This window comes from Etheostoma spectabile, unplaced genomic scaffold (assembly GCF_008692095.1).
Source record: "Etheostoma spectabile isolate EspeVRDwgs_2016 unplaced genomic scaffold, UIUC_Espe_1.0 scaffold397, whole genome shotgun sequence".
Classification (NCBI taxonomy): Eukaryota; Metazoa; Chordata; class Actinopteri; order Perciformes; family Percidae; genus Etheostoma; species Etheostoma spectabile.
The window spans coordinates 13,296-23,552 of NW_022605601.1; positions in this window are offsets into that span (position 1 = coordinate 13,296).

Consider the following 10,257-nt stretch of genomic DNA (forward strand, 5'->3'; position numbering starts at 1 on the left):
CGAACATGTCTGTATATTAGACACTGAACATTGACGAAGGCTTTGTTTTTTGTTTTTTTTCCTGTCCCAAAATTCTTCATCAGTGTATCAACGTAAATGCATTATGTCAGGTTCATAACACTTTAACTTACTAAATAAACACGGTCAAGCAAGAAAAGAGACTCAGACGGCAAATGAGCAGTTTGATAGACAATTGCAAGAGGGAAGGTCACGCGAAGAGCCTCCTATCTGCAGCAAGGCTCTGGTGGAACTTCAGCGATTTCTCCACAGCTCTGTCTCTTTATTCACAATTGTTGAAACAAGGAGGACATCTGTTATTTGGGTTTGTTATGCCTACGTGAGAAAAACCAGGGCAAAGTGTCAGGTCGCTTGAGCGAAGTGTACTCTGAGTGACCTCCAAAGCTAAATATTACTGCTTGGGTGATATACAACATGAGACATTTTGACCTCTTAAGAAACAGCAGCACAACAGAAAAAGAGGGAGAGAGCAAAGAGAAACACAGTATTTTAAATTGCAATATAATAGCATTAAAGAATAATAAATAAGCATGTAAGAATATTTGACAAGCAAGATATGAATATATACATAAAAGCATGAAAGTTATAATATTTTAAGACACTACTAACAGAGAAATATGAAATAAAAACTTAATAAAAATAAATTCTCTGTCATTTCCTCCTGTTGTACATTTAACAAACATCAGAAATTATCTGTCCAGTTATGGTTTTCAATATCACATCAACACTGTACTCTCATCAAGGAGAGGCGAAAACCTTTTCTTCTGAAAGGGAAAATTCCTTCTCGACCCTCCTAGGAGCGGCCGCCTTTTGGCCAAGATAAGGTCAAAAGGTTTGTTTACAGTTGGTTTAATTATCATCATATTGCTTTGGCCACATTCATTATATTGGTCAGATTGCTCTACATATTGTTATAAAAATCCCCCCCACAACCCCAGAGAGAAAACAGAAAACAAATAAATTTGTACATACACCATGTCTTTCTCTTCCTGTGTTCTTCCATCGTCACAGCGAGTGCTGTGCCCTCAGGAAAGTGTCTGTGTGTGTGGGTGGCTGGGCGGTTGCATACCGCTGTGGTGCTGGTATCGTGGACTTCTTCTGGTGTCGAGGTTCGTCCACCAGCACGTGACACACCGTCGGAGTCAGTCTTTACCACTGCCTCATTTCTGGTGTGTGTCGTGTTGCAACGTTGGGTGACACAGAACGCCATCTGTCAGGTCACGGATTTCCGGGCGTTTCTGCGGGACTAGCTTTCCTCCGGTACTGGCACCCTCTTGCAGTGTGGATGCGTAGACCCCGTCGTCCTCTTCAGCACCTCACTGCTGTGGGTGACCAGAAGAACCTGGGAGAGACCTTGGCCAGTGTTTGGACTGCCATTTCTTCCTCCTGAATTTCTCACGACCCACGAAATCCCAGGCTGCAGCAGGTGAGCGGTCCTCCAGCGTGGGTAGGGCAATGGCAGCAGAAACCTGGATTCTTATGTCAAAGAGAGAAGACAGTTGTACACCCTACCTAACATCTCATGCTCACACAGAGCCAGAAGCCTAGAGCTTCTAACCCTCACACAGGTGGTCTCAAAAAGGGTCTCAACGGAGGTTACTGCGCGTTCTTACCCTCATTCCTAGTACGTAGTTTTGTTCTTAACAGGGCTATCTCTTGACAACCGACTTTTTCCCCTCTGACGGTGTGGAGATCAACAAATTCATCATGATATGCTCAAATGCCCGCTTTACAAAATTTACCCTTTATGCAATAGTTGTGAAGACCATGTTGTCATTAACATAATAGCCCTGCCCCTTTGGCACATGGCCCCTGCCCTGCTAATCTTACCCATTTAGATCCACATTTCCCTGTGGATTATCATTATTATTAAAAAATAATTTTAAGTAAGAATTGAAACCTTTGAGGTGGAAACACTTCTGTTTCCTCCCCATTTGACATGGCCCCCGCCAGGCACATCTTAGCTACCAATTCTTAGGTAAGCAGGGCCCGTCATCTCTCTGATATAGGCCACTAACACAAGTTGCACCATCTAACACCCATACATCCTTCTCAGTCTGGGGGAAAGTTTCTTGCATGTTTTTGCTATGTGCCCCTCTGCTGCCAGTGACACTAAAAATGTAATAGTGTAATAGTAATCTTCAAGGCTCTCTCTCTCAGAGCTTCGTTATAGACTGTTGGACTGTCAAACAATACTTTGTCCAAACGTGGTGAAAATGTATGCCTTACCATCCAACAGGAAGCAAACCAGAATTGGCTGTCTTTGTCCACTGGAACACTGAAAAAAAAAAACGTTAGACAACAAACAAGAAAAATATTGTGCCCCCCTGGAATTCCTGAAGATAGCCTAGTGTACCGTTAGTGCACGTGCGTGGACCGCTGCATTTACTGCTTTTGAGGTCCTGACAAACGCCATTTGAGCGGTTTCCCCTTATCACGAATTTTTTGACAGGGAAAATAGGCGTGCGACATGGAACAATAACCTCCTGTTTCATAGAGAGTTAATGTACCGTCGGATTCCCTCTTGTTTCAGAGGCACGATATTTTTGGGCCTGAAGTTCTGTGCGCGTTTGATGACATCAGGCTGACATTGTTTATGAGATTTATCACATTTATTCCTTCCCACAGTGCGTGCCACTTGGGACACAGCTGGTGAGATCTCTGTGGGGGAAACATTCACAGCTTAATCAAAAAATGTGTGTGTGTGTGTGTGTTTGCCAGCTCTTTTCCGCTGGCACCCACTGTGCGCGGGCGTTCACATCGTGTGACGGAGCTTCGTAAACTCCCGTGGAAAGGGAGGTGTTACCGTCCCCCTCCACGTTTCAGTCCAGTCAGTCCATCTGGGTCACATCTAGGACAAAGTGTCCCAAGTTTCTCACTGATCTGTGGGAGGTTAGACAAGAGAGATAATGACATGAGTGCTAGATTCTGAAAAACATTCTCTTCTTATCAAGGTTACTTCTACTGCCATTAATTCAGCCATATGTAAGCACACTCAAGCTCATCTGTATCTTCCTTGAAAAAATCTTCAACAAACGTCTTCTGTTTCTGATGAGCAAATTAAGTGGAATGTAAGTTTAGTTCGACATGAGTCCAAGGGTTAATCACATCTCGGCCTCATGCAGCATGCCCTGCAGCCACCCAGAGAGAGAACACCCTGAAAAAATCAGCTAAGATGTGTGTGTGTGTGTATGTGAAAACAGTCAACTGGCGTGACTTCTAAATCTCATAACCTTGAGACCTGTAGGATTTTGAGATAACTCCTCTTCCGAACATTATATCCCTACCTAACAAATCACAGGACACGCAGAGAGCAAAACCATGTGCCCTTCTCTCCCTGCTCGAATCATTTAGATCCCTATGTACACACATCCATGAGAGATAAAAATTTCTGGGACAATTGCTCCACTTGCACCCCTTTATAGAAACTACTCTACTAGAAGCTTTTGATTTGCAAAATAAAGATTTTTGGACATATTTGCACATAATTTGTAAACCAAATAACCAAAACTCTACACCCTTCATACACCTTTAAGATCGTAGTAGCCAATTCATACACCTCAGATAAAAACATTGCTAAGTAGGAATACCTTCTACAAGTTTATCTTTCCCTAGTTACAATTTGCGTCTAGAATTCTCCCCTATCGTGTGTGGAAGAGTGTGATGTTTTGGGCTGTAGCGTTGAAAGCATTTACTTCATTGCAAGCAGATTAGTTAGTGTGTGTTTTTTGCATTTTTCACTTCCCTATCCGTGCAGACTGGCTCAGACTCTCCACCCTCCCGTTCCCCTCCCCCGTCTCCTCCGTTGCTGGCTGTAGGTGTGATACCCAGCTGGGGGACCCCTGGTTGTCGTTCCTCTTCTTGTTTTTGGGGTGGGCATTCGTCTGCCCAGTGACCTTCTTCCCCACAGTTGAGACTGTGTCTCGGTCCACTGCTGCCTTTGCCCCCACCTCGTCCTCTGCTTTTTCCTCTCGCTTCCCTTTGCTTTTGCCCCCCCTCTCCAGCCAATGTTGACACTGTCAAAGTTAGTTTTCTTCTTTTCAGCTTGTCCAGCTGATTTGTAGCATTGGATGACCGTAACCCGATGCTGCTGTTATTGTCAGATATAGTGGGTAGAGGCCGTGGCTGCTTGTAGAAGAGAGCGTGCAGCGAGGTGTGCTGTGTGGGATCTGTTCCCTTCCTGGCGCTTGCTTCTGGGGGAGACACGACGGTTTGTTCTCCCTTCGGCCTGGATGTGGAGGAGGGTAGGGTGTGGTGGGTCGAGCACTGATCGCCATCTTTAAGACTCGGATAAGGGAAAATGCATTAGTGACAGTGTTTATTCCTTTCTGTGTTTCAACGCATTACCTGTTCCCTCCTTAGTAACTAGTTTTGTTTTTTATCTGTTTCCTTTCCCACGAGTGGCTTCTTTCATCCCACTGACTAAAAAATTCTTTGTTTTTTTTCTATTTTGAATCAGATCTTGGTGCTACTCGTCTTCCCCCTCATCATATTTTTCTTTTTCGTCTAAATCCTTTTTTAGCGGATTTGGAAGTTTACCTGTAACTTAAAACCATGTTCAGGAAACCTGGTTTTGTTGTCCTAATAAACCAGCATTCTAAAGCCTGCGACCATGGTTCGTCATCATTCCATCCACTACCGCCCTGAAAACGTGTGATTTTGTGCTCTTGTTATACATTTCCAAAAATAGTTAACAAGCAGCCAAAGTACTTCTTTTACGTATAATCGTCACTATACGCCTAGTTTAGTTCTCGGTAAACTTTGCGGGAAACCTGCAAACAGCTTGTATCCATTTAAGCTACAATGACTGTTTATCTGTGATAGATTTCTTTTCGATGAAATTCCGTAAGCAGCTATGATGATGTTTATCTGTATGATTTTGAAATCTATTCGTCACCCCTTCTTAGTCCGTATTGGTGAAATGATATCAATTGGCTCTTTTTCTCTGCCATACCAAACAATCTGGGTACAACAAAAAAAAACCTTTTTCTCCTGTTTTTGTACACACACACCCAAAATTTCCCAAAACAAAAGATAGACTTTCACCAACTACCTCAGTGGAACCACGGCCAATATCGTCCCACAAAGTGTCTCAATATCCAATTCAAATTGTTTTAGGCAAAACTTCAACTTAAATGAAACTTATAAATAATAAATGAAACCAACTCATCTACCCATTCTTTCACAAATTCTATGCTTCCCGGAAGATTTTTTCCATAAATTCAGATCTTTAGGGACTTTACACTCTGTTTCTGACCCATATCTCCTCCCAAATTTACTTCACAACTCACAATCCCACATAAAAGCTGCACTGCACCAACCTGTTGCATTGGTCAAACAAAATCCCACAAGAACCACAAGTTATCACATAACGCTGTGCAGCACCAACCTCATTATATATATATATATTATAGATATATATATATAATATATATATATATTATTATTTTTTTTTCAAACAAATAGTAAATGGTCACAAACAACACACCAACTCGCTATGAATCAACACACATAGCGTAACAGCAAAAACACAAAACAGTAACCCGCTATGAATCAACACACATAGCGTATCAGACAACAACCCCCTATGAAAAGACACACATAGCGTATCAGACAACACAAAACAGTAACCCGCTATGAATCAACAAACATAGCGTCACAGCAAAAAACACAAAACAGTAAAAACACAAAACTAATTCACAGAACAACAAACAAACAGAATCACAAGATAGCGCTATCAATAAAGCATGTGATCACCCTGCCGAACTTCTGAAATTATTCAGAATGGCCTCTAGACATTCCCGTTTCCCCGCTCGGGGAAAAATGTCGCATTGAAAATATCAACTGATATTTCCCTGTTATCGCCTCAGCTGTGTCCCAGACCGAAAATAAACACCAACTTTACACTTACTTCAAGCTTTATATCTGGCCCCAGGCAACAGAATATATTACTCAATATAGTCCCAGACAGTAAGAATAAACATCAATGATACTTTCACTTAGCTTTGCAATAACGGGACCCCAGGCCCCCTGTGCACCTTTCCTGCAGTAGAACGTGTGTCCACTCAGAAGCATAAAAACTGCATCACTTACCTGTGTCTGTTCGCTCCTGACCTTGGAAGTCGTCACCAAGAAGAGCAGGGCAGCGCCATCACCTATGGCCCCGTCCCCAAAGGGTGGACGGCTGTTAACAGATTCTCCGGCCTTGATCGACGCGGTCCTGGTCCTCCTCAGCTGTTGACTCCCGGGTTTCGGCACCAGAAATGTAGGTTCATAACACTTTAACTTACTAAATAACAACGGTCAAGCAAGAAAGAGAACTCAGACGCAAATGAGCAGTTTGATAGACAATTGCAAGAGGAAGGTCACGCGAAGAGCCTCCTATCTGCAGCAAGGCTCTGGTGGAACTCAGCGATTTTTCTCTCAGCTCTGTCTCTTTATTCACAATTGTTGAAACAAGGAGGACATCTTGTTATTTGGGTTATGCCTACCGTTGAGAAAAACCAGGGCAAAGTGCAGGTCGCTTGAGCGAAGTGTACTCTGAGTGACCTCCAAAGCTAAGATATTACTGCTTGTGATATACAACATGAACATTTATGACCTCTTGTAAGAAACACAGCAACACAGAAAAAAAGGGAGCAAAGAAAACCAGTATTGTTAAATGTCATATAAAAGCATTAAAGATATATATAATAAGCATGTAAATATAGAACAAGCAGATATGAATATATATATAATAAGCATGAAAGTTATAATATTTTAAGACACTACTACAGAGAAATATGAAAAAAGACTTATAAAATAAATTCTCTGTCACATTACTTCATTTTCCTTTCATAAATACATACATACATACATCCATACATTCATACTTACAACAACACTCCATACAGTCATACATACATACATACATTTCATATATACATTCATACCTACATACAAATACAATACATAGATTCATACCTACATACTACATACATACATACAACATACATACATACATCAAACAACTAAACATACCTAAATAGATACAGACTGCATCATACACACATACATACAAACAACATACATTACCTAAGTACATTCATACACACATACATACATACACATACATACATAAATACATAAATACATCCATCCATCCATCCATCCATACATACATACATACATACATACATACATACATACATACATACATACATACATACATACAAATTAAACATACGTTTAAAAGACGTGCGAACCATCACGGAAAAAACAAGATTAAGGTGTCTGTGCGCATGAATCAACAGATTAAATTACGTGCACATTTCATGAATGGCTGTGAGACTGGGCTAAAGATGCAGATGTGGGAGATCATGTGGTAGATCTAACTTGATCTATGTCATAGGTCAGTTTTAAATGACTAAGTGGAAGATGCAGATGAGGTAGCTCTAACTTGTCCGTGTCATGTATAATGGCCTGAGATGGACGGACTTTCCACGTTGACTAAGTCCCACGTCCAACATAAATTCACTAAAAATTCAGCCATACACCACATAGCAAGTTCATTCAGAGTGCAGCCGAGTGCACACTGTTACAGCAGCAGCAGATACAACGTCACATAAATTTCATCAGATTATTTTTTGTCATTAAAAAAAAAGTTTTAACTTCTTAATTATTTTAACCTCACCACCCAGCCAATGAAGAAAAGATGACACAGCACCTACAACATTCCAGACCATTCAACAAAATGGGCATTAACCCTTGTGTTGTCTTCTCGTCAAAATTGAAAATCAACACTGTAGTTGACGCTTTTTGTTGTTTTCAACTTTTTCTTACGTTTTTGTCCCTTTTTTCACACTTTTGACGATTTTTTTCAATGTTTCTGACTTTATTTGATGTTTAACACCACGTAACACTAACTTATTTGCTTTAATTTCACAGTTATTTTTGGAATCTATTGTCAATAAACCTCGTTTATAGCAAATTATACCTAATGTTTGAGTTGGAAAAGCAGAAATTAGGAATTATTTAGACTCAAATTAGATGAATATATGTTGATGGATAATCAGAGACTGGAATATGTCAACTTTTACTCAATACTATATCAGAAACACTTTAATTTGTTTTTCAAACAAAAATAAATTTGAATCAGAAATTAATGAAAGTAGAGATTTGTACTTGCCAAAGAGTTGTGTGGAATCAATCATGTTATTTTGGTAGTTAAAAAGGACATTGATATATATATATACACTTTGACACGGGACTGCAGGGCCAGGGATCGATCCACCAGACTTCTGATAGTCAGTCGACCGTTCTATTTTCATTGCACCACCATCTGGCAGTATTATAACGAAAGTATCTTGGGACTCCCTGAGTATTAAAAAAACACAATGCGCAATACAAGGCACATTAGAGATATCAGATTAGGTATAGATATTGCACATTCATAATAACTTGGCAGGCTAAGTAATAAATATATAAATAAATAACTGATGTGAGAGAGAGAACAATCATTTAAGTGTTCATAAGCTGCCAACCCTGAGCTTTTATAAAAGTGGAAGTTGATACAGACATTAGGAATCAGCAGAGAGAACGGAAAGACTAAACTAACTAACTAACTAAATATGTAAATGCCAGTTTTCTTTAAGTTTAACTTATACAGTATGTAACAAGTCGGAAGTCACTGTGTGTGTGTGTGTGTGTGTGTGTGTGTGTGTGTGTGTGTGTGTGTGTGTGTGACTTGAATCTTCTCCATCTGTGGTAGGGTAGGTCTCTCTGGGGCCCTTCTGGATCCTGAATACAAAGTTCCCGTTCAGACCAGAAGACACATTTACTACTCTCTGACTCTTCTTGACGGTGGTCGAATGGCACCGCCCCTCCTAGTCTGTCAAATGAACTTTATTGTTGTTATATCTTCTGGAGAGTCCTTATTTTAGATTATTTTTAAGGTCCAAGCTTCAACTTTGAGATGTATTCAGGAGTGTTGTGGAAGTTTTCTGTACAGCAGGAGAGGAAACGTTTTGAAGTGAGACTTTTGTTGAAATTAAATAAAGACAGCTGAGCAATTGGTCTTGAGTGAATTTTAATTCTTTGCAAAGTATAATTGGCAAGACAGTTTCACAGAATTAACAGTAGTAACAGTGTGTCAGTGTCTGGCGAAGTTCAACAGAATCATCACGGTCTTATATTGTCTTTCCTTAGCAAGAGGAGACCTTGTTTGGGAACATGCCTAATCTCACTCAGACACTCAGACAAGTCTTTTCTGCATCTGTCCCCCATGCCTCAGAGTCTCTAGCAGTGGTTTGGAGCACTTTAAGTGCAAGACTTATTCCCCCAAAATGCACCACAGACAGCCACTGGAAGTCATTCCTGCCTGTGGCCGTCAACCTTCATCACTCCTCCCTCTTAGTGTGTGACACACACACTTAGTGAGTTTGAAACTGGACAATATTATCCGTTTTGTGCAATAACACCGGCTTAAAATTTGTGCAATACTTTGCTGCTACTATTTATTCATTATTACTGTTCACCATTACAACTCCCTGCATCATAAAACTTCCTTTAACTATGTAAATACCATGCATATCCACTGGGGATGATCCGAGTACCCGGCTGAAATGAGTATCCGATACGGATAAAGCACTTTTGCCAAGTACAAGTATTATACGAGTAATACGAGTTAATATCTGTACTCGGATTGAATACAACTCCTCAACTGGCCGCGCAGCGTTCTGTGATAATCACAGCGCCCCCCCCCACCTACAAACACGCTCGGCTCTATCACACACACACACACACTCAAAACACGGAGAAATGCGCTCCCTCGGCCTGTCTGTCTGTCTCTTTCTCTCTCTCCTCTCTCTCTCTCTCTCTCTCCCGCTCCGTCAGTCAATCGGGTCTGCGGATCTGTTCCGTTAACGTTTAGGGTTTCTTCAGCTTCAGTTTTTTTTTTTTACTTCGGTTTGTAGTACTTACATACTTAGTAACCAGTAGATTTCTGGTGAACGTGGGTTTCAGACATGCTGCATGGTTTAAATGCAACTCCCGTTGCGTCTCTGCCATCGGAGATCTTTTTTTTTTTAACAATTTCTGATCAACCCATATCAATTGCATGCTTAAAATTACATACTGGTTAAAGCCCCGCCCATTTCAAGACAACCTTACCCACTTCCGGGTTAAATCTGACCACTTCCTGGTTAGGCCCTGCCCAGTCCAAGTACGGATATGGATACAGATAATTCATGTGGTAAACAC